The 25,838-nt window shown below is 46.1% G+C and overlaps 1 protein-coding gene and 1 pseudogene across 2 annotated transcripts in view; one reads left to right on the forward strand and one right to left on the reverse strand.

The window, feature by feature from the left end:
- The window catches only part of CRACD (capping protein inhibiting regulator of actin dynamics), a 196,883-nt gene that overhangs the window by 123,203 nt on the left and 47,842 nt on the right, over positions 1-25,838 (reverse strand). The window lies entirely within an intron of this gene.
- On the forward strand, positions 785-1,184 carry LOC118759017 (large ribosomal subunit protein eL32-like; annotated as a pseudogene).

Consider the following 25,838-nt stretch of genomic DNA (forward strand, 5'->3'; position numbering starts at 1 on the left):
TGGCTCGTGTTCCGGCTGTTCCACTTCTGATCAAGCTCTCCGCTCATGGCCTGGGAAAGCAATGGAGATGGCCCAAGTCCTCGAGCCCCTGTACCCACACGGGAGACCCTGGATCCTAGCCTCAGACAGCCTCAGCTCTGGCCTTTGCAGCCATTTGGCAAGTGAATCAGTGGATCAAAGATCTCTGTCTTCCTCCTATAACTCTGGTTTTCAAGTAAAAATAAAATAAATATTTTTTAAAGTGCCGTTGCAATACATTTTAAAGCAATCTACAGGACAAATAGGCATTTTTTTCAGCATATGATCAGGGGGAGTGGGAAGGAGGGAGGGAAATGCTTACTAAGATGCCAAGAAAATGAAGACATGTCAACCACACGCAATGTAAGAACCTCATCTGGAGCCTGCCTCAAGCCAACTGATGAAACAACAAAATTGGAATGATAAGTAGCAATTATAAATTAACAAACTTTTTATTAATATTTAGGTGTAATAATGTAATTGCGATTTTAAGAGGCTTTTTTTGAAAAGATGCATACCAAGGAATTTATCGGAGAAATAATGGGATGCCCAAACTGTGTCTTGTCTTTTTTTTAAGGTTTGTTTATTGCTTCTCCAGATCTCGTTGGGAGGAAGGATGCACAAAGCTGCCGAGCCATCCATTCCAGGCCCATTTTGTTCCCTGGCCAGTGACTGGAAGACACTCTGCAACAATGTGTATACTCTGAGCCTGAGCACCAGGGAGTGTGGGTTAAACCTGCGGCTCCGATGTTTCCCCGAGGGCATCATGGCCGCCCTCAGACCCCAGGTGAAGCCCCAAGATCGTCAAGAAGAGGAACAAGAAGTTCATGCGACACCATGGAACAGCTATGTCAAGGTCAACTGGAACCGGTGGAAGCCCTGGGGGCATTGATAACAGGGTGCGGGAGAGGTCCAAGGACCTGATGCCCAACACTGGTTACTGTGGCAACATGAAGACCAAGTACATGCTGCCCAGTGGCTTCTGCAAGTTCCTGCGCACAACGCCCAGGGCTGGAGGTGCTGCTCACATGTAACGAATCTTACTGTGCGTACATGGCTCACAATGTCTCCTCCAGGAACCGCAAAGCCCTCCAGAAAGGGCAGCCCAGCTGGCCATCCGAATCACCAACCCCCATTGCAGACTGTGCAGCAAAGAAAATGAATAGCCAGCTTGGGTGCACATTTTATTTATTTAAATAAAACCTCAAAATTTGCAAAAAGGAAAAAAAATCACTTATTTGAAAGAGGTACAAAGGGAGAAGAAATGGTGTCTTCCTCCCAAATTGACATGTGGAAGTCCTACGCTCTGAGAAGACACGGGTATGAGGACCACGAGGATGGGGCTGGCTGTAGGAGAGACTTTATAAGGAAAGGTCATCATTTGTAGCATAGCAGGTAAAGCCACTGAGATGCTGACGTCCCATACAGGCACTGGTTCAAATCCCAGCTGCTCCATTCCCAATCCATCCTTGTGCCCCAGCCACCCACATGGGAAACCCGGAAGAAACTTCTGGATTTGGCCTGGCCCATCCCTGGCTGTTGCAGCCACTGGGAAAGTGTCCAGTTTTACTAATATACAGGTAGGCTTTCCAAGGGTACATTTTAGAATTCCAACTTGCTAAGGAACATGTATGTATCCTCCATGGAAGTTACTTTGGAGAAGGCCCACTGTGGAAACGGGTTCAAATCCACAGATGCGTCCTGATCTGGCTTCGGACCCCTGTTCATGGATCCCCTGCCGCGCCACACACACAGCCCTGTACTTCAACAGCAGGTTCAAATGACCACGACAGCCCAGGGTTACAGTCTGAAGAAACATAACTCCGCTGAATTTCTGCCGCTCTTGCCATCCTCCGAAGTTTTTATTTGCACTTACAATAACACATTGTGAACTGCAAGGGGAAATATTTTTGTGGGCTAAATGTAAATTTTATATTTATATAGGAAATATTTTACTAAATCTGAAATGATGGCTTTAAAATGGAAATTTATGGCAGGCATTTTGTCTGATGGTTAAATTGCCAATCAATACATCTGAATTCTTTATCAGAGTACCTGGGTCTGAATCCTGGCTCTGCTTCAAGTCCAGCTTCCTGCTAATCCACTGGGTCCCATCTCTCTCTCTCTCTCTATCTGCCACTCAAATAATTTTTAAAAGATTCACTTTGAAAGGCAGAGTTACAGAGAGAGAGAGAAAGAGAGACCGACACACAGACAAATAGACATTCCATCAGCTGGTTGATCCCCCAAATGGCTGCAATGGCCAGAGCTCAGCCAGGAGCTTCTGAAGCCACGAGCCTTTTCCGGATCCCCTCTTTTGTACAGGGGCCTTGCGTCATCCTCCACTGCTTTCCCATAAGCAGGCAGCTGAATCAGGACTCAAACCAACACCCATATGGATGCCAGCGGAACAGGCAGAAGCTTGGCCCTAGATTTTTAAAATAACTATCAGAGATAAAACTATATTGGCGGGCCCGGTGCAGTGGCCTAGTGGCTAAAGTCCTCGCCTTGAAAGCCCCGGGATCCCATATGGGCGCCAGTTCTAATCCCGGCAGCTCCACTTCCCATCCAGCTCCCTGCTTGTGGCCTGGGAAAGCAGTCGAGGACGGCCCAATGCTTTGGGACACTGCACCTGCGTGGGAGACCCGGAAGAGGTTCCTGGTTCCCGGCATTGGATTGGCGCGCACCGGCTGTTGCAGCTCACTTGGGGAGTGAATCATCGGATGGAAGATCTTCCTCTCTGTCTCTCCTCCTCTCTGTATATCTGACTTTGTAATAAAATGAATAAATCTTTAATTAAAAAAAACTATATTGGCTAGAGGAAGCAGCTCTGAAACAATCTCGGTAGGCACATTAGAGGGTTACCTGTCTGATGCGCTTCTGCCATTTAGTAGTGCTGAAAAACAGAAGACCTTGATGATAAGCGTCAGAACTAGCAGGACCAATTGATGCTGCATTCTGGCTATGAAATGTAAGAACTGATAAATGTCTGTGCAGTTTTCCAGCATAATATGTTTAAATTGCAGAACAATTCAAATCAAATAGCTAAGTGTCTTTCACAGTTAATAAAACAAGGCACATGAAACAAAGTACAGTTAGCTTGGAGTGGGCATTGTGGTGCAGGTGGTTAAGTCGCTGCCTGGGAGCTCACATTGTGTATCACAGCACTAGCTCAAGACCCAGCTACTCTGCTTCCAGGCCAGGTTCCTGCTTAAGTGCTCGGGAAGCCAAGGTTCTTGGTTCACTGCCATCCATGTTGGGGAGCAGGGTATAGCTATTGCCCCTCAGCTGCTGCCTGGTCCAGCCCCAGCCACTGCAGGTATTTGGGGACTAAACCAGCAAATAGATTATCTTTTTCTCTCTCCTTCTCTCTCCACAGTATCTTTCAAATAAAGAAGTAAATAGTTTAACCATCCACTTTAATCATTTCCAGCATGAACATGACTGAGCCATGGTCCACATACAAGCATCTATAACCATTCTGCTAGTTACTATGGCACACTGTTACATTTCCACATTGGATGTGAGACTCTTCAGATAAGAAGTCATCAAATAGTGATAGGTCCATCATCAACCAAAGCTGGCCCAAACCAAAGCCAGGAGCTGGGAATTCAGTCTCCAGGTATCCCCATGTGTGGCAGGGACCCACATACTCAAGTCATCATTTGCTGTCCCTGAGGGTGCAGATTAGCAGGAGGCTGGAATGGGACACAGAACCACGACTAGTACCCAGGCACCCCGGATGGGAGGTATGCATCGCTGCCAGACTGCAGGTCTGCCCTGCCTTCTCCCACTCTAAATATTCCAAGTGTCCCTGACCAAAATGAAAGAAAGCCCACAACAACAAACGGTGAGAACATTTCTACAGGATTAACAATGTGTCCTCAACAGTTCAGAGATTCTTCACGGATCTGAAAATAGATCTACCACATAAACCAGCCATCCCACTCCTGGGAATTGACCCAAGTGAAAGGATACCAGCATATGAGAGAATTATTTGTACACCCATGTTTATTACAGTGAAATCAAAATAGCTCAGGTACAAAAATGACCCAGATGCCATGAACGAACGATTGCATAAAGAAAACATGGTATATATGTGTGTGTACATGTATGTTTATATACACTTATGTTTATGTATATACATACACACCATTGAATACTACTCAGTCATGAAGAAGACTAAAACCATCATGCTTAGTGAAATAAGCCAATCCCAAAAAGACAGATTATCATATATTTTCCCTAATTTGCAGTAACTAACACAGAGTACAAAAAATATAATCTATATGAGTGAAACTGACATTTTGAGATGTGGTTATTATTTACCACATGTGTCTATACCCTTAAGGAATACTTTCCTTTCTATCTGCTATGTGCTGGAACCTTCCACCTATGGAGTGGTAAGTCTGTGATTGTAAAGTAACATGAAAACACACTACTGTAAACAATTGTTTACAAGAAGATGGTGAGGAGGGAGGGGGAACAGAGGCAAGGGGGAGGGCGGAATAGGAAGGATTGCCATGCCACTGAATCTACATGGTGAAATATGTGAGAAATTTATTCACCTTATATAAATAAGTTATTAAAAACCACAATGTATTCTCAAACTCAGGTTTGAGGTCAAAGATCGCACCTTCTAGATTCAACTTAGTACTCAGCATGACAAAGTACTGAGTAAGTGCTCCTGAGTGAACAAATGGCCTCAGGGGCATGCAGGCGGAAAGGGTCCCACGGACTGTGCAAAAAAGGGCAGGAGGAAGCCCCTCCCAGGCCAGCTGACGGCAAGCCTGAGGCTGGTGTATCTATCTTTAAAGCCTTACACAAGTGCCTGTGGAATGAATGGCAGAAGTCCATCATTTCAACAGAAACAAATGATATATAAGAAAGGCTTGGTTTTAGCAGTTTTTATATTTATAAGGTGTTATTTTTATGGATAAACTATTTTTTCAGGGTCCGATGCAGTCGCTAAATTCTTGCTATGCACACGCTGGGATCCTGTATGAGCACTAGTTTGTGTCCCAGCTGCTCCATTTTCCATCCAGCTTCCTGCGTGTGGCCTGGGAAAGCATTAGAGCATGGTGCAAAGCCTTGGGACCCTGCACCAATGTGGGAATCCAGAAGAAGCTCCTGGCAACTGGCTTCAGATCAGCTCAGTTCTGGCCACTGCAACCATTTGGAGAGTGAATTAGCAGATGAAAGATCTTTCTGTCTCTCCTCTTTGTAAACTTGCTTTCCCATGAAAAATAAATCTTTACAAATTCTCCATCTTTTCCCATTGTGTTAAAACATTCTTACAAAAGCTAACCACATATGGAGTTGTCCCTCCTCACCTGTGAGTTACACACCCGTGGCTTCAACCAGAGAGAGATAAAAACGGGAGTTAGGCTAACGATTGTACCATCTGTCCTGAATAGATTCAAGACCTTCCTTCTGGTCATTATTTCTAATACACGATAACAACCAGTTGCTTGATATGTACCACCAGTGGGTGTTATGAGTAACCCAGAAAGTGGGAGTATGTGATCATGTGCAAAAAGCAGTGTAATCATCCTAGCCAGCCATCGCTGGGACACCTGGCACCTCCTCTGGACCGACGTTCCCCTGCCCGTCTGGGTTAGGACAAGTGCCTCGTGTGTGTACAGCCACACAGCATTTGCCATTGTGTAACTAGCTGATTCCACTTGCCCTCAGAGGTTCATAATGAAAATCACAGTTTCAAACATTGAAATTCAATCTGTGGGACAAATACAAAGACAATCTGGGGCACATCTTTTTTAATGTGGCTTACTCAGAATAAGGAGTTTTAAAAAGATGGGGTGCCTAACCCTCAGAAATGAAGACAACACTGCCTACAGCGGACTGCAGAACAGTTCCATTTCAGCACATCTAGGCTCTAGCTAACATTTCTTCCCTTTCTCTTTCTTGCTTTACAAAAGCTCCCCTGGCCCTGTGCTGCTACAGAATCAGAATGCCAGTGCCATCTGTTCTAAGTCACAGAGCAGCAGCCAAGCCACTTCAGAAATATGGATAAAATCAACCGGCCGCATGCATGAGACAGAAAACTATCATCTCCTCCAGCATGGGGCTAGCGGCCTGTCCTCACTTCCAACCGCAGGGAGGTGACTCAGCCTGCTCCATGACAGCAATTATTTAAGAAGGCAGACAGGGCGAACGGAGGGGCGTGGCAAACACCCAGCACTCACTTGCAAGGAGACACATTAGCTGATCTTTGTGATTCTGAAAATGGGTCACCCCGGAATTCCAACAACGGTAGAAGCCAAGGCTGTGAGCCACAGTAGGCCGACAGGATGAACACAGCAGTGAACCAACTGACACTGACGGCTCTGGCTTATATGAGCATCAAACAGTCTCTGAGGTCTGAATCATTTTTTGTTCCCAGAAAAATCTTGGAATGGCATTCATTCTCCTGGTTCTCTTGTCCTCATCTTTCTGAAAGTTACCCGCTGCAGTCGGAGGACAGCAGCGCGCTGGGCACCCGCAGTGGCAGCTTGAGTTCCAGGCTCACGTTTCATGTCAGCTCTTTGAATCAGCTTTTTACCCTCATAACTGAGGGGAGGCTGCCGCACACGCCGTCCGGCGCTGGGACTCAGGAGCCAGGGAGCTCTGGGCTTGCGAATGACCTTCCTCCAACGTGACTGGCAACACCGATCTTTGTATTTCTATGAGAGCTCTTGCTTTTAGGGGCACAGTTAAAAAGCATGTTCAAATTTTTCTAATAAAACAGGGATAAGAATTAGCTCTGTTTACAAGGGAAACTGAGACCTGGGGTTAAAGACAATTTGCCCAAAAGTCTCCCTGATACTTTGGGATTTAGAAAATACAATCACTTTGGCTGTCTGAGAAACAGAAAGAGTGAGCGAGCAAAGAGAAAGGAGAGAATGAACGAATCTTCCATCAAGCGCTGGCTCACTCTCTAAACACCTGCAACAGGCAGGGATGAGCGAGGCAGCAGCCAGGAGCCTGGAACTCCATCTCACATCGGGGACAGAAACCAAAGCACCTGAACCATCACCTGCTGTCAAGCGGGATGAGCAGCAGCCGGGAACCAGGATCAGGAGCAAAGCCAGGACTCAATTCCAGGTGGGTGTCCCAGCTGGCACTTTCACCTGCAGTACCCTCCTACGCTGCAGCACCCTCCTGGAGTCACCTTGGAAAGAGGCAAAATTTGTAGGTGCAAAGTGAAGTAAAGGCGCTGTCAACACGCTATAGATCTGCCATGCTTTGGCTGTAGGGCATCTCAGGGCTATGTTCACCGGAGCACCTGTCTGTGCAATGCCTGGCACCCCAGAGGGGCAACCCACACAGAGGAACCTCCGATGTTTCAGCTAGACATCACCCACTTCACCTCCTTCCCAAACTGCTCCCATCAGAACAGTTAAACTGGGCCTGGTACAGTAGCCTTGTGGCTAATGTCCTCACTTTGAAAGTGCTGGGATTCCATATGGATACTGGTTCCAATCCCAGTGACCCTGCTTTCCCATCCAGCTCCCTGCTTGTGGCCTGGGAAAGCAGTGGAGGATGGCCCAAAGCTTTGGAACCCCGCACCCATGTAGGAGACCCGGAAGAGGCTCCTGGCTTCAGATAGGCTCAGCTCTGGCTGTTGTGCCTGCTTGGGGAGTGAACCCTGAGGTTGGAAGATCTTCCTCTCTCTCTCCTCCTCTCTGTGTACCAGACTTTCCAATTAAAAAATAAGAAAAGAAAAGAAAAAAAAGAACAGTCAAACTTGATTCTATCAGAACTGTTCCATCAGAACAGTTGACATCACTGACCTTCCACGGCATGTCAGTGACCCAGCTGCTTCTTGTACTGTAAACACGTGGTTTGTCTGAGTTCCTCCACCAGCCTTCAAATCACTTGTGATGATACTGAGGAAATCAATGGTGCTTGGAACAACGGCTTGCAAAGGGCTTCGACTATGGCGTGGCCCAGAGCATGTACACCACACCAAACATATGGTCAAACAAGTGTGGTAGAAAACGTATGCCCAGGGCACAGTGCAGTGTGCTCAGTGGCTAAATCTTCGCCTTGCACACACCGGGATCCCATATGGGCATCGGTTCATGTCCCGGCTGCTCCACTTCCATCCAGCTCCCTGCTTGTGGCCTGGGAAAGCAGTCGAGGACGGCCCAAAGCCTTGGGACCCTGCACTGCCTGGGGAACTTGGAAGAAGCTCCTGGCTTACGATTGGCTCAGCTTCAGCCATTGTGGCCACTTGGGATGGAAGATAATTCTCTCTGTCTCTCCTCTCTATAAATCTGCTTTTCCAATAAAAATAAATAAATTAAAAAAAAAAAGTAGTAGAAGAAAACATTTTGATCTCTGCTTTGGGACCACTGCACTCCTTTAATAGGGGCGGTGTCTGATTATATTGGTTTTTTATGCCTTTGAGTCATGACCTCCAGTTAGCTATAGCACTCCATGAGAAAAAAACTGAGAAAATATCTATTTCTGGAAAGTCCTTTTACAGTTTGTCTATTCAAATGCCAATCATAATCTACTTAAACTTTGTCTCCAGAAAGTTCCTGAAAGAATAAATATTTATTTTTCATTCTGGACTTCTATTTTAGCACTTCAAAAAAGATCGGTAATTAAAGATAACGGGGTGGGTTTTAAAATTTATCAACATATAACAGGATAGAGCAAATGTTGTCAGATAAAGAGATAGACAAAAATTGACAGCAGCACAAACGTTCCCTTAACACAGTGACTGAGTCCGTTGAATCACTCTTATAAGCCAAGGGCCTCAGAGCCTAAGATGGCCCCTGCCTTCAATGCCAGGGTTTCATGTTACAACCAGGCTGCTGAGCAGACAAGTAGGTCAACTTCAGTCTATGCAGGACTATTTCTTCCTTTTTTTTCTCATTCCTTTCTCTTAAACACAACACCCCGACTCACAGTGACCATTTTCAAGCCAAAAGTTAAGACAGGCTAACTGTTGAAACGGAAACTAACCTGAAAAAGCAACAACCCAACATAAACAGACACAGTACCTAACCCAGCCTGGCCATAAGAAGTGGGACCGAGAGAGCATAAAGGACATTAAACATGAAGGTGCCTTTTCTGTTTTAGCCCATGAGTGTCTTTTACCCAAAAGGAAACAAAAAGTTTTTGAGAAGGTTTGGCAGAACAGTTGGCCAATTGGCATCTACACAAAGTCCCAGTTCCTCAAACTATAAATCCTTCTAGCACATCAACACTTGTCTCTGTTTAGGATGACCATGCAGGGATCAAAGACAATTCACTTCTTAGGGTAAGTTACATACTCTAAATGTGTCAAGTAACTTAACATTTTAGGGGTTAGTTTTTACGTGTATTCACATCTTTCCTTTTCTATATACTCGCATTTCCTGTAACACTGAAAGGATCAAACAGCTTCCTATGGCTCATTGCATAAAACCACATCCCTATTTTCCCTACTTCCCGGAGGCAACAACATTCCAATCTTTTCCTTGTTTCTCCTGGCACTCACCTCAGTAGCGTCACGTGCAATGATGTGCTGCTGTTCCCAATTCTGACGTCCTATTCTGGAGGTGACCCCTTCACAATCCACTCCTACACTTCCCATCCTTGCACCAGTGGTGTTATTTTTGTCTGAGTCTGTGTCTGTGTTCACATGATCATTTTATGGGTTCCAGTTAGCTGACTGTGTTTCTTTTCTCAACAACTTCTCTTCCCAATCCAATGCCACTCAAAAGTGGCTCATTGTTTGGGTTTATGTATTTAACACCAATTGTTCGCAGAATTATCCCACAAATTGTTCCAAATATTCTCTTACCAAGTTTGATCAAGAATTCTGTCAGGGTGTTGCTGCCATTACTGCGCCTACAAGGGAATGGGCAGCCGGCTTGTGGGTGCCTGCGGGTGCAGGCTTGCAGGGGGTGGAGGGGTGACACTGGTGGGGGCATGTGGGGACCTGGGGGCTCACAGCCAGGCAGGCAGAGCAAGCCTGGAGATGTCCCCATTGCTTGGTCCCGGGTTGGGGGGAGGGAAGAGGACAGGCTCAGAGAGACGAACCCCAAAAGGAGAGAAGAGACTGAGAGATGACAAGAGAAGAACCCCAAAAGGAGAGAAGAGACTGAGGGGTGCTGGATAGGAAAGGAGGACTGAAAGAAATAGCAGTAGCTAAAATGTACTAAGCATATATGATGGTACTTCAAAACATTTGCAGAAATGACAAATTTGAGTGCAATATATGCTGGAATCCATGCATAGTTTTTCATAACATGTATTTCGGTCACAAGCTTTTTAAAGTACGTACATGTGGCAGCCACTGTTGCAAGTGTGTTAAAAACACAACAGCCCTTGAAGGGTGGGTGCAATCGCCACTACACAGAGGGGAGAATGGAGGCTGTGAGAAGCAAACGGCCTCTTCACACAGAAGGGGTCTATCCACGACAGGAACCAAGGCAGGGCGACACGGGAACCTATCATCCTTAAGCATCATGTCCACTGCAAGCTGCAGCAGACACTGATGTGTGTGGTTGATGCGTTTCCTTAATGCACTCTGTGCCACGGAAGGCAGCAGTACCCAAGGCTACACAGCCCAAATGCAAAGTTTCCCTTGTGTTTTTGAAATGACTCTGTGCTTCTCCAGTACGATGATTATCACAGCTCAGCGGTGTTATGAAACCATCTCATCATCTCGCACAACCTCAAGGAGATCTGGTCCATACAGAAAGCTAGTACAGGAAAACAAACCCACCAGAGGAAGAATCAGGACATTTCCTTCACAGTGTGCAGATCAGCTGGCCTGCCATTTGCTCTAGGGAACTGAGGGACCCGCTCTGACTCCAAAACAGAGGTCCACGGCTCGTGAGAACACTTCCACACACCTAACACTGAAGGGGACTGCAGATCAGTATCAACCTCGTCACCCTTGGAACTTCCCCAATCTGCCTTTCAGAGAGACAGTGACAGAAAAGGCCAGTGATGATTTTAAAAAGTCCTTTCAACAAGATAAGTGCTTTTGAGCACCAGCAGTCTCCAGAGTTTACTTTTGCAATTCCTCAGAGTGGTGTCTACTCTAGAGACTTGAACTACACGTCTCCACCTGCTGCACTCAACCAGGTGTTTACGGTTTATAACTCGGGGATCCCTAGGGTCTCCCTCAATTCAGAAACAAGTCCAACAGAGCAGAGGAGGCTCAACTCTAAGATGTGCAGCCTGGAAACAAGTACAATCATAAAGGATTTCAACAATACAACAGGCCTCATCCAGGCCCCCAACTGGAAACCTGAAGGGGACAGCACCCAGAAAGCTGCCTTCTGCAACATTTCAGCTGGTCTGAATGGCACAGCCAGTATGCTGCAATGCACACACTGTGTGTCTACAGAAAGCAGGCGGTAACGTGGACAGCACTTGGGGCTGGAAGAAAAAAAAATCCAGAAAAAAATCATCTACTGCAGTGTCTTGCCAAAGGCCAGTGATGTAGTTCAGAGCTGAGCAAGGGGCAGTTAGTTACATTTTACAGGGAAAGATTTGGCAAGCAGCAAGACCAGAAACACAGCAGTAGGATTTCATGCAACAAACACTCAAGAAACATCCTAAATGCTCAACACTTAGAACCATCTTCCGGTTAAACTATGGACTCACTAAGTCTGGGTAGAAAACAAAGGCTTTAAAGGTTGGAAAGTACATAGGCTTGCTGTACTGAAAAGCATCAAATAATGACAATGTAAAGTAATAACATGCAATACTTAACACAGAGCTGATTATACACAGGCAAGCTCTTATACTGCTAAACATCCGTTCGCTTATGAATCTTCATCGAACCCCTCATATGAAATGCCCTTTTGTTATGGATCAACACAGATTATTTAATTAAAAATAACAAATGGAGCAGCTGTTTGCCACAGCAGGTGACATACCAGTGGAGACTCCCACACTGCACTCTGGAGTACCTGGTGTTAAGTCCCAGCTCTGCTTTCAGCTTCCTGACAGCGCACACCCCAGGAGGCGGCTAGTGATGGCTCAGGCATTTGGCCCCTACCCTGTCTGCTTGGCAAACCTCAACGCAGTCCTGGGCTCCTGGCTGTGGCCTGGCCCAGCCCCCAGCTGCTGTGGGCATTTGGTGAGTGCAGCCGCAGATGGAAGACCTAGCTACCTCCCCTCCCCCAGCTCTACATTTTGAATAAATTAAAATAAATAAACACCTCTTAATGAGAACATATTCAAACTTGGGCTCTGCAGATGAATAACTAGGTCTCGCTTGAGTCTCCATCACTTTTACTCAAAAATGGTAATAACTGGATGTTCTTTCAAGGAGTCATTTGAACGTTCAGGAATATACTAGACACCAGTAACTTCTATGACAGCAGAAGAATGATGTTTGGCTTGGTGGCAGGTGGGTTTGTTTAATTAGCTCTAATAAGCCTGTTCAGAATTCCTGCCAACATTATCCCCACTCTCTGCGTTTGCAGAGAGCACTGAGCTCAGAGTCCTATCCACCCAGAGCCTTCTGCTCTCAAGGGGAACTGCAAACTGAAGACGCACAGGGCAAGTTGGAAATCCCTGAGAAACAAAATAATGGCAAACAAAATATGAGGCCCTGTATTATCCATCCTGAAAAGGTGTCTGTCACCCGCTACTGAGTGAATAATGCAAAGATAATAAATTTTCTTTGAAAGCAACTAACAGGGAAAAAAATGGCAACTTAATGTTCTACAAATCCCGGCTGGGCCAGCACTAAGGCTTAGGCCATCTCCTGCAGTGCCAGCATCCCACGTGGGCACCTGGCCACTCCACTCACCGAGGATGACCCCAGCACATTGGGCCCCTGCACCAATATGGGAGACTCTGATGAAGCTCCTGGCTTTGGCCTGGCCCAGTTTTGGCCATTCTAGCCATTTGGGAAGTAAACCAGTGGATAAAATCTCTCTCTCAGTCGGCTTCTCTCTGCAAACCTGCCTTTTAAACAAAATAAAATAAAATAAAATAAATATTATTAAAAAAAGAATCCTGGAGGGCCCAGTGCAGTAGCTAAGTGGTTGGCTAAAGTCCTCGCCTTGAACACACAGGGATTCCATATGGGTGCTGGTTCTAATCCCTATTGCCCCACTTCCCACCCAGCTCCCTGTTTGTGGCCTGGGAAAGCAGTCGAGGATGGCTCGAAGCCTTGGGACCCTGCACCTGCGTGGGAGACCTGGAGGAAGTTCTAGGCTCCTGGCTTCGGATCGGTGTAGCTCCGGCCATTGTGGATCATAAGCAGGGAGCTGGATGGGAGGCGGGCCTTCTGGGATTAGTGCTGGTGCCCATATAGGATCCCCTGTATTCAAGTTGAGGACTTTAGCTGCTAGGCTATGGTGCTGGGCCCTATTTTTAAAGAATTAATGTAACCAAATATTTAATTACAGTTAGAACCCACATATGTCCTGTGCAAATGACAGGAATCATTTGTCAGGTGGCGAGAACAGCACTACTTCCTATGCTTATATTGTATTTACATTTTGAGTTCTTCAAATCAGAATCTTAAAAGTGAAGCCCCAGCTAAGGTCTCCCCAGCAGTCCTTCTCTCTAAGACAACGCTGACTTGTAGATTAGCATCCTGCCACAATCCCAGCTCGCTCAGACATGGGGTTCTCCCAGCTAACCGTGCTGGGACTCCTTGGGCCTAGTTCACATCACTGGCTCCAGGGGCCGCCTCATTAGTCCAATATAGACGAAGCTCACCTTCCTCTCAAAAATTCTTCGGTAACAACTTACTAAGTTTCATTAACTAACTGCTAATTAGGTCTTAATCCCTCTCTTCTCTTGGTTTCCCTCTCTTCTCCCCCCCTTGCTATATCCTCAGAGACATGAATATGCATCTTTTCTATCGCCAACAGGGCATCTCTTCCTGAAGAACACTGGTTTGGGACTAGGCTGAGAAGGCAATGGTGAAGGCCAATGAGTTTGGTCTCCAACAGATTAGCTGGGAAGGGCTTTCGAAAGTCTCTGACCACACACTCATTCATTCACTTGGTCATTCAAGCACAGGCCAGTCATCCTGCTAAGAGGCAGAAGCAGGACAGAGAGCTAAACCAGATGGATTAACACAAGAGAGACCTTAATAAATACTCAGATATGTAAATGTGAATTTGTAACTATAACTGAATGCTGTGAAGGGAAGGGCTTAGATGCTTATTTATTTATGCATTAATGCATGTATGAATAGCTAGCCAGCTAGATAGATACAGATATTTGAAAGAAAGGGGGAGAGGGGGAGAGAGAGAGAGAGGGGGGTGGGGAGAGAGAGAGAGAGAGAGAGAGGGAGGGAGAGAGAGAGAGAGATCTTCCATTGCTGGATTCACGCCACGATGCTGTAATGGCTGGGACTGGGGCAGGAGCTTCGGCTTGGTTTCCCCTGTGGGTGGCTTGTGTCACGTTCACTGTCTTCTCCAGGCCACCAGCAGGGAGCTGGAGCTCGGGTGAAGCTGCCAGGCATCATAGGCAGCAGTTTACCAGCCTGCGCCACACCAGCCTGGGCTGGGGCTTTGTGAGAGTGACGCGGGGAATGGTCTGCTGGAGGAAGGCAGGAGGGCGCTGCTGAAGTGGCCCCTGGAGCCAAGAGCACAGGAATGACCTGCAAGAAGTCAGCTGTCAACAGCCATGCAGTTAGACACGGCGCTGACAGGCAGCCAGTGCAGCCAGGGGAGAGGCCAGACGGTGAAGCAGGGGTGCTGAAGCGGAGGCGGAAGGGCAAAGTCACCAAGGTCAGCAGTTCGCACTTTCAGCAAGCAACCCAGACAGGCCTTAAACAATGAAGTAATCTAGGTTTCCAGAAAGTCCAGATACAACAAAATCACACCCATACATTAATCTGTGCACACAAACTGGTGACTTGTGGTTGGTCAATGCCACAGAGGTAATCTGTTCCAATGGCCAACCTGACCAATTCACCAGCAAGTATAGAGCACTGGGCGCCATGCACGGGGTAGGTTTGGGACCTGGAGGTGGTTACTGACTTCTCCAGCACCCAATATCCTCATTTGAAGTGAGGGACACTGGGAGTCACACCATGGAGCAGGAGTCTAAACAGGCACCCACTTTGTGGAAATTTAGCACTTTTCCAGAAAGATGGACAATGCCTGTACCCCATGCTATTGCATGCACAGGTACATAATCCAAATCAACTTTTAGATATACAGACACAGGGAAATATATAACACACTATTCATAGCAGCATCGTTTCGATACAGATGAGCTGGAACCATTCCAAGTATCAGCAAAAGAATAGAGAAATGCAGCCTGGGTGTTCCCCCTGCATTTTCACGGGTGTCACATCTGTGGGTTCAATAGAACGTGGCTTGACCAGAGAAACTGCACTTGCGTGAAACCTGTCCAGGCCCTCGTTTCTCATCATCATCCCGTAAACAATGCAGCAGCATACCGACTGCCTTCATGGCTCCTGCATTCTCCTGGGCCCTGCCAGGAGTCCAGAGACGACTCACAGTCAATGAGAAGACACGCAGAGGTTTTACCCAAGTCTTACACCACTTTTGTTATGCAAGAGACTTGAGCAGTCTCAGATTTGGGATCCATCAAGGGTCCTGGAACCAAGCCCCTGAGCATACCAAGGAACAAATGCAGCAGTGGGAGTGAGTGAAACAGAGCAGAACGTAACAGCAGACATAAATAAGCAAACACATAAACCTGAGTGGACCAAAAACAAGTTGGGAAGGACACATTTTCCACAAGGCCTCTTCTACCAGCAGAATATCTAACATGTAACCAATGATACCCACATATATGCATTCATTTTCAATAAAGGTATAAAGGAAAATACTTAAATGCTAAATGCCAAATTGAAGATAGCAGTCATCTGTAGGAAAGGAAGACCAGTATCACTAGGAAAAAAGGCCTAACTTTATTTGGGATAGATATTTAACTGATTTATTCGAAAGACACAAAAACATAGAGAGACACAGAAGAAGGAGACAGCGAGCTTGCTATTGCTAGCTCACTTTCTGAACATGTACAATGCCAGGCCAGAGCCAGGAACCAGAGCCAGGGACCAGAGCCAGGGACCAGAGCCAGGAGCCAGGAGCATACCCCAGGTCTCCCGTGTTGGTGCCATCATGGCTGCCCCCAGGGTCTGCTCTGGCAGGAGGCTCATCAGGATCCAGAGTTGGGAATCAAGGCCAGACATTCCCATGTGGGACATCCTTATTTTACCTGCACCTTGACTGGTAAAACTCTGACAGCTCTACAGCAGGTGTGGGTACACATGTAATTATGATTTCTCTTTACGGATTTTTTACATGCAGAAAATATTTCTAACAACAACAATAACACCAGGAGAAGAGAAAGAAGCAAAAAGATCACTTCTCCACATCGATTTTCAAAAACAGCAGAACTCGATGCCACATAGCTATAGGAGGAAAGGGGGCTGGGCTCGGCCTTGAACCAGAACACAGAGAGACCTGGGTTCTGGCATGAATGTGCCCATAGGTGGCCCTGTAGCCCTGGATGAATCATTGGAGCACCAAGGTGTTGATGTCCTCTCCTATGAGCCATGATGTCCACAGTGCTTCCCAGACCCAAACGCCATCATTTCCCTATGGTGTTCCCCTCACACTTCTTAGCTGTGGCTCTGGCACTGACAACTGAGGGGCCAAGTCATGGGTCCTCCGCTCAGGTGACAACTGATTCAAATGTTTTTAAACTCTCATCTACTGTTTTCCTATGTTAGGTGTTGCTTGTCATGCTCACTCTTGACACCTTCCATGGGCTTCCATCACCCAGTACCACAGACAAAGTGGCTAAAGCAGGAACTTCCTCAGAGTGCTGTGGGCAGGTGAAGGGCCAAGGGCTAGTAGGGCTGGTTCCTGCTGGGGGTTCGCTCCTTGGTCATGGAAGGCTCTTGCCTCCCTGGCCTCACTCTGTGCAATTTCCTGTGCCTAAAAGGATGGAAGTCATAATGGGTGATGGCACAGCTTAACCGCCCTTTAAGTTAATTATGTCTGGAAAGACCTCATCTCCAAAGAAATGCATCCTCAGGCACTGAGGGCTATGATTTCAATGTAGGAATCTGATGAGAAACACAATTCAACCCATCAGGGGAGTCCTAAATCTTCCTGCTGATATACTCATGGAAGAGTTAGCAGAATTACTAACGTAAATCCGCTCACCGTGCGAATTCTGTGACTTTTTACTTCTTGTAACTACCATGTTAAACTTTCTTATAGCTGACCTAGAGACAATTATCTTATGCTGCTGCTTAAAATGGCGTAAAATAAGTTTTACATTTTGCCCTGCGTGTCATTAACAGCAAGATTCTTTCTGATGTTGAAACTAAAGTGTTCTAACAAAAGACAACCCCTTCTAGAAGTCATCTGGGTGGAAAACTGCCACACAACTGGGTTCAAGGACCCCCGTCTTGTGCCCAAAACAACATACACATGATTTCTCTAGCATATTCTCTCGACAGTGCCTGCTGATCAAGAGCAGTCGAAGCGCAATGTAGTGTAGAATTGGCCAGCCTGTCCCATTTCCAGCACACTTCTCAATTAATTAAGCCCAGGGAGTGACAAATGGAACTCTGACGGCTTGGCCCCTCGAAGCCTCCATGCCTGCTGACCCACACAGAGTCTCTTGTCTCAAGCCTGGAAGTCACAGGGACGGGAGCCAAGCACTCACTGGGGCAAAACCATGATGGATGCTGGGAAGCATGGACTCTGGCCATTTCAGAATAGTCCAAGTGCCAAAAGCCGAAAATGCCACAGTGAGACCAGCTTAAAGGATGCTGGTCCTTGACGCCATAGACCTATTGTTAACTTGGGGTAATCCTGGTTTGGGCTAGCTCGTGTGCTACTGCAAAGGCAGGTGAGAGGAGCAGCAAAGCATTTCCCAACAGGACAGGTATGCACACATGCAAATCCAATTTCATCTGAAACAGCAAGAGAGCCAGAGGAAACAGAGAACATCAAATATTCATGTTGGCTCCTGGCCCTGGGAGATGGTGCCCAAGTGAGCACAGTCCCCAGGAAAGTTTGCCCAAAGTCTCCCACGTGACTGCAACGGTGCCTACAGGACTCTTGAAAGGGGAAACAGACTGACGTTCAGAGGCACACAGCGGCCCACACCTTCACACAAACTCTAACCTGCCATGTGTGTCCTGGGTGACCTGCACCAGGCTGCAGCAGGATGCCAACTCCCCAGGGGACCCACACTGTTTACCCTGGTCAAGGTCAGGTGCTGGTGGCATCCTGTTTCACTGACTCCCAGGGAAACAGGCGGCAGACTCCTGGGATGGTCCCCCAAGTTCTTGTAACTAGCAACTAAGAGAACATCTAATTACACCAGTTATTTAGAAAGGAGCAATGTAGCCCCAAGTCTATGTCGACTGTGGGTTTCCAGAGACACCCCGGACGAGCTCCGGGCCCTCTTGGCTGGGCACGGCTGATGGAGCCACCCAAGGCCATTCTGCCAACTTCATGTCTCTACTGATGTGTGTGCAGAGTATCTCAGAGTCCATGGAAAATGGAACTAAAACACAAATTTACTTTGCTGCAAAACAAATTCTGAAATCCACACATAATTTTCTCAAAATCCAGACTTGTGAGCTTACTGAAAACTCCTCTTAGGCACAGATTTAAAAAATATATATATTTTTGTACCCAAACACACCTATCTTTTAATCCTGTTTTCCACAAACTTTTTGAGGTATCCTTGTCTCAAGAGTTTTGTTTTCAGATATGAAAATAACCTTCTAATATCTTTCCAAATGTATTAGCAGAAAATGTGGAGAATTAAGGGGGATTTGACACCTGTCCATACCCGGATCTGCCACCCGCTCTGCCAGGAAGCTGAGGTTGTTACTGTTTTCATGCCCTGCAGTGGCTGCCAGCTAGTCTGACTTCAGTTTCCTCATGCCCTCAGTCTCAGAGTGAAACATGTGCCAAACCAGGATGTTAATGTACCAGGACTTCAAACTCAGTCTACACTCACTGTATTTTCAAAAGGGCATTTAGAAAAAATAAATAAAGAAAGAACTACCAAAAATCAGAAAAGTATTGAAGGCTTAAAAATGAACTTTTGATTTATTTATTTACTTGGAAGTCAGAGGTAGAGAAAAGGAGAGACAGAGAAAGGGAGCTTCCAGCTGTTGGTTTACTCCCCAAGCGGCCACAGCGGCCAGAGCTGGGCTGCCTCGGTTTCAGCCACGAAGCTACCTCCCAGCCTTTGCTTTTATTTCTGGGCCTCAGCCTTACGAGGCAGCTCAGATCTGAAGCCATTGCAACAATCACTCCTGTGCACACAGTTTCAGCTCCCTGGCCCCTTCCCGTGTCAGCCTCCCACGCCCCGCCAAGGTATGGACATCTCCACCAACACCCATGGTGCCATTTAATCCTCATTAGGAGGCCTTAAGAGGGTAGACGCAATGGTACAGCCAGCCAGCTAAGCTTGCTGGAGCGCCAGTTCGAGTCCCCACCACTCTGCTTCCAATTCAGCCCCTGCTAATGGGGCTAGGAGAGCAGTGGAGGATGGCTCAAGCTCTTGGGCCCTAACTGCCCCTATACCTCCAAGCAAGTGGGAGATCTGCATGAACTCCAGGCTCCCAGCTTGCTTCTACCTGGTCAGGCCCAGTCACTATAGCCAACAGATGAAAGCTCTCTTTCTCGTGTGTGTGTGTGTGTGTGTGTGTGTGTGTGTGTGTGTGAACTCCTTTTCAAATAAACAATCTAAAAAAAAAAATAGGAGGAGACACTGACACAATGATGGCATTTGGAGGTAGGACCTCTGGAAAGTGACCAGGGTTGAGGAGGCCATGGGGTGGAGTCCTAGCCCAACAGGATGGTGGCTTTGGAAGAACAGCAGGAGGATCTGAGCTGGGATGTTTGGTCTCTGTGTCACCATTAGAGCCCACCTTGGGTCTCTGAGCAGAGTCCCCACCAACAAGAAACACTTCAGTCAATGTAGCTGCCTAGTCTTAACCTTCCAGCCTTCTGGAATAACCAGCCAAATGAACCTGTTGAAACACTAAGCCCAGCTAAGTGTAGTCTAGACCTCCTCCCATAACAGTAATGGTGCTTTTGAATATCGCTAGAAAAGCACACACTAGGCGGACTGGTCGCTAGCTCCAAGTGGCAGGGCCCTCACTGTGGTCAGACAATCCTAACACAAAACACAAATCAACCCCTGCATCCTTCTACACTGCGGGTTCACACCTCACCCTCTCCTCTCAGCAAGCTTCCTCCAGGCTTCCTCCCTACTCACTGCCAGTCAATGACATGGGCCAACACAAGAGAATGCTCATGGCTCTCACCATGGCCTGGCTCACTTATAGCATTTAAAAACATACTTATTTTCATTTGAAATGAAGAGGAGACAGAGACAGATCTTCTACCCACTGCTTCACTCTTCAAATGCCACAACAGCCAGAGCTGAGCCACGCCAGTCAGCAGCCAGGAACTCGATCCAGGTTTCCCAGGTGCGTATCAGAGATCCAAGCAATCAAGCCACATCAGCAGGAAGCTGGAGCAGAAGCTGAGCAGCCAGAACTGGAGCCCAGCACTCCCACAGGAGATGTGGACATTCCAGCGGCAACTTAGTTTTTGAACCAAATGCTGAGCCCTCATGCCAGGCTCTCTGCCTGCTCTTCTCTCACTGTGGCTGGCCTGTCCTTCCATGTGTCTCAGGCCAGCCTCTGCCCACCTTTTGTGCATCAGACCCTCAAGGACAAGGTTCCAATAATCCTCCTCCTGGATCACGATTTCCCCCTCTCTACTTAAACCTTCATTGGCATAGATGGATGATCCACAGGCTCTGGGAATTTCCCCTGCCCCCTCCTCAAACTCCCTGCCCACAACTGATTTCTCCCATATTATTACAATAGTATAGGCCTTCATAAGCAGTTAAATAACAGAATGATGGGCTTATGACTATGTCCTGACATTGCTGGTACAGATAATGACAGACATTCCAGCATCCTATTGTCAAGATATATCCAAGTTTCAGTGGAAGTCCATCTTTGATTTGGAAGTAGAGATGCATACTGCATTGTATCTTCACATTTGGATATGACAGTCTCTATTATGCCATTACTATACATTCCCTTAAATGAGAAGACATGAAACAAAATCAACAATAGGAATAAAGTAAAAAAAAATTTACAGCACCATGGAGTTAAGTAACATGCTACTGAATGTGTCAATGAAGAAATGAAAAAGAAAACACAAAAACTTCTTGGAAAAAATGATGGTACTGTGTGATCTACAAGTCAGTGAAGAATTTAATAAGAGAAAGGAAACCATTTTGAAGAAATTAAAATAAAAAAAAATCAAAACCCATGGGTTGCAGCAAAAACACTAACATATGGTATTTGTCCTTTTGGGATTGACTTATTTCACTGAGCATAATGACTGTAGTTGGGACCATTTGGTTGCAAATGGTATAATTTTATTCTTCTTAATGGCTGAGTAGTATTCCACAGAGTAAATGTACCACAGTTTCCTTAACCACTCCTTTTTGAATGGATATCTGGGTTGTTTCCATGTCTTTGCTATTATAGATTGTGCTGCTGTAAATATAGGATTACAGATCCCCTTCTCATATGCAGTTTTCATTTCCTTTGGATAGCTGGGTTACATGGCAGGTTTATTTGAAGTTCTCTAAACACTCTCCATACTAATTTCCATAGTGGTTATACTAGGCTACTTTCCACGTGAAGGAGGGTGCCTTTCTCACCACATCCATGTCAGCAGGTATTGCTAGCTGAGTTTTGAACGTGGCCAACCTCACTGCAGTCAGGTGGTACCTCAACGTGGTTTTCATTTGCTATCTCCCTGATGGCTAGGGAGCCTGAGCATTTTTCATATGTATTAGCCATTTGAATTAGTTCTTTTGAAAAATATCTGTTCATTTCCTTCACCCATTTCTTTTTTTTTTTAAAGATTTATTTTATTTTTATTACAAAGTCAGATATACTGAGAGGAGGAGAGATAGAGAGGAAGTGGAGCTGCCGGGATTAGAACCAGCGGCCATATGGGATCAAGGCAAGGACCTTAGCCACTAGGCCACGCAGCCAAGCCCTCCTTCACCCATTTCTTCACAGGGTTGTTTTTGCTTGTTTGTTTTGTTTTTAACTGTTGCTGGGTTTCTGAAGCTCTTCGTAATTGCCGGATATTTGTCCCCATCAGTTGTGCAGTGTGTAAATTCTCTCCTGTTATGTTGGTTGCTTCATTTTCTTGATAGTCTCCTTTGCTGTACAGCATACACACAGGAACTCTGAGGGCTGTCGCTGTGGTGTTGTGGGTCAAGTCACATCCTATGGCATCAGCAGCCCATGTGCACACAGTTCAAGTATCAGCTGCTGCACTGCCAATGGAACCACATGCTAATGCTACCTTTCAAAGATGATAGCCCAAATCCTGGGCCACCAGATTCACATGGGGGATCTGAATGACGCTCTGGCCCCTGGTTTCAGTCAGCCTGGCTCAGTCCTGGCCATGACGGCCATTTGGGGAGCGAACCAGTAGATATAAAATCAATCTACTGGTTCTTCTCTCTCTCTTTCCATAACTTTACCTTTCAAAGAAATAAGTAAATCTCCCCCTCCCCCAAAAAACCCTGCCCCAACCTTGCTTCCTTTCCACAGTTCTCTGTGTCATTTCTATACACATTACAGCAAGGCTACTGCTTGCTCAGTCCAATTCAGTTCCTTCCCTGCCCCTTCACCCTATGCCAAATTAGTTGTCATCATGATCATTCCTCCAAACTTGTCTTGTCACTGTGCCCAGTGACCTTCAAGCTGCCTGGCCCATGGTCAGTTCTCAGTCTGCATCCTAAACGATTCACCGGTGCATTTGAGACAGTGGGCTGGGGTCCTCTGGGCTGAAATGCTTTCAACTTTTGGCTCCGGAACTTCATCGCCCCCTCACTGTGAACTCTGTCTTGGTCTCTGTTGAATTCTTCTCTTAGCTCACATCTCTGACACCAAAGTGCACCAGCACTGGGACCTCGAAGTGGTGGTCTCATAGCTCTGAATAGCAACAATAAGCTGATGCTTCCCAAATGAAATTTCTAGCCCAGATCACTCCCTTGAACTCATCTTCTCTATTCTCCTGCCCCTTCTAACCTGTCTACTTGCCTATCTACCAAGCATCTCGAACTCTGTATGTCCAAAACAGAACCTGTGATTATTCTCTGCAAATGGTCTCCTTCTACAACCCTCTTTATCTCAACACTCATATCCACATAAGGTATGACCCAAAACCTGCACTGGATGTCTGAGAGTGCAGAGAATTCTGACCCAGACATAGAGCATGCTATTACTGTCTACCTTAACAACCTCAGTATAGGATCTTTTTGCCTTTCCTTATTGAGAAGTTCCACTTTTTAGAGTTTTGCTCTGCTGTGAGTTGCCACCTTTGCTTCTCTTGTCCTTTGGGAACATTATTAAGTCAAACAAGGGTGACCTGAATACAAGCAGTGACAGTCTGGTAACTGAGGCAGCTACCCTGTGACTCACGAGCAGGTAGTGTATAAGGCCTGGACACGCTGGACAAAGGGAAGATTCAACTCCCAGTTTCACAACAGTGCACATCGAAACCATACAAATCATCCACTTATGGAATTTTCCAATTAATCCTTTCAAACTGCAGTTTCCTGAAGATGACTAGATCCACGGTGCTGAAACCATGGCTAAAGGTAATGACTTTGAATTGTATCCCCAATGCACATCGGGGGGTTGTGGGGAGGACTCAAACGGCAAACTCTGGCCCCATCCTTGATTCTTCTTTTCCTCTTGTCTTCCACATCTGGCCCCTGTTGGTTCTATCTTTGAAAAACATGTAAATGCATAATTCAAATGTGACCACTTGTCACTACTTTCTAACACCACCATCCCTCAACTGAATGTTGAGACCCTCCTGCCCAGTTTCTCTGGCCCCCACTGTCACTCTCAACCTAGAAGTCAGAGCAACCCCTACAAGTCAGATTAGTCACTTTGTCAGAATCCTCCAAAGGCGTCCCTTCCCTCTGAAGTCACAGTGGAAGTGTGCCTCAGCCTACCAGGCCCAGCCAAGGGACCAGGTCCCCTCTTCTTAGGCTGTGCCCACACTTGGCCAGGTGCCTCCCGCCTCAGACCTGTACCTGCTGTGTCGTCAGCTCCACTCACTGCACTCGGGCTTTCCTTATAGCCATGAGCCAGTCTCCACTCCTTCGATTCTCTGCTCAGAGAAGCTTCCCTAACAACTCTCCCTTTCCTGGAGGCCACCAGCACGCCTCTATTGCACCACTGATACTACTGTTAAATGACGCACCCTTGGCTTTGAGGTTAGTACCTGCTTTACTCCAGAGAAACGCAAGAACACGAGAACCCAGGATGTTTGTACTCTGCTGTATCCTCAGTGCCCCGAGAAGCTCTCAGTACACTGAAGGCACTGACTGGCTTTTATATGAATGAACACATAAATGTACAGTCGATGGCCTTACCACCCTGAATGCACCTGATCATGTTTGAATATATCGTATGTCTTAAACTATACACCATATTATGCATGCCAACTCTGGTGAAATATGTCATGTTTAAATTATTATTTATGTTTTAATGTCTTAAAAAACCCTTCTCCATCCAAATATGTCATATCTGTAAGCCATGTCACTTCTTTAAAAAGAACAAAAGAGTACAAATTGAAAAGAATTGATAAGTCTGTTTACTTCTTCCTGATTAAAGACAACAAAAATAAAACCCAAAGACAAACCACAGATGGAGAAAAGCTCTAAAACACACACACACACACACACACACACACACACACAGACATTTTTGACATTGGAAACAAAGACAAAATCAAAACTCAGCTGTTGAAAAGGGCAACAGTGATGACTTGGAGATCCACAGAGCCAGAAACTGCACAGGTTAATAAGCCTAAAATGGTCAGCCCTACAGCTGGAAAGAAAATGCAGATTTAAAAAAAACCTAAAATGCCATTTTAAGAAAGATTCATTTTCAATGTAAAAAAAAGATTTTGAAAGCTACATACATACGAACATTCTTTTTAGCTTTATCGTATTTTTATTTGAAAGCATTCCAGAGTCAATGAGAGGCACAGAGAGGGATCTTCCATCTGCTGCCTCATTCCCCAGACGGCCAGCCGTAACGGCCAGAGCTTGAGCTGACTGCTTTGTTGATTGCTGAGTGATTTGTTGCTTTCCCAGGAAATAATCAGGCAGCTGGATCCAAAAACCAGGACATTCCCCTACTTTTCTTTTTTTTAAAGGAAGTGCCTGGTTTTGTGGTGTAGTGGTTAAAGCCAACACCTATAACACTAGCATCCCATAAGAACAGTGATTTCAGTTCTGGCTGTTCCAGTTCCCATCCAGCTCCTTCCTCATGACCCAGGAAAGGCAGGGAGCATGAAGCAAGTGCTAGGGCCCATGCTATCCACGTGCCAGACCAGGAAGAAGCTCCTGGCTTCAATATGGCCCAGCCCCAGCAGGTGCAGCCATGTGGGGAGAGAACTGGCAGATGGAAGATTCCCTCTGTAGCTCTGAGACCTTCAATTAAATAAACTTCAAAAAAAAAAAAAAGACACAAATATCATTACGACTTGTCCAAACAGAAGCACAGTGCTTGAGGAGACCAGAGTTTCACAGAAACAGACAATTACTGGAAGAAAAGATAAACACAAACAACCTGCATTTTGAACAATTTTCTTTCAGATGTAATTTTAAAGTCCTGATTTGTTTTAAGTTAGCAAATCACATTTTCCCAGCACTGGACTCAATAAATGTCACTTAAGGTAAAACTTTAAGTGAATCTTTCCAACCTTCACAACTGATTTCCAGTGAGTATATTTAATAGTCAACTCAAA

The sequence above is a fragment of the Ochotona princeps genome, chromosome 7 (assembly GCF_030435755.1).
Source record: "Ochotona princeps isolate mOchPri1 chromosome 7, mOchPri1.hap1, whole genome shotgun sequence".
NCBI lineage: Eukaryota > Metazoa > Chordata > Mammalia > Lagomorpha > Ochotonidae > Ochotona > Ochotona princeps.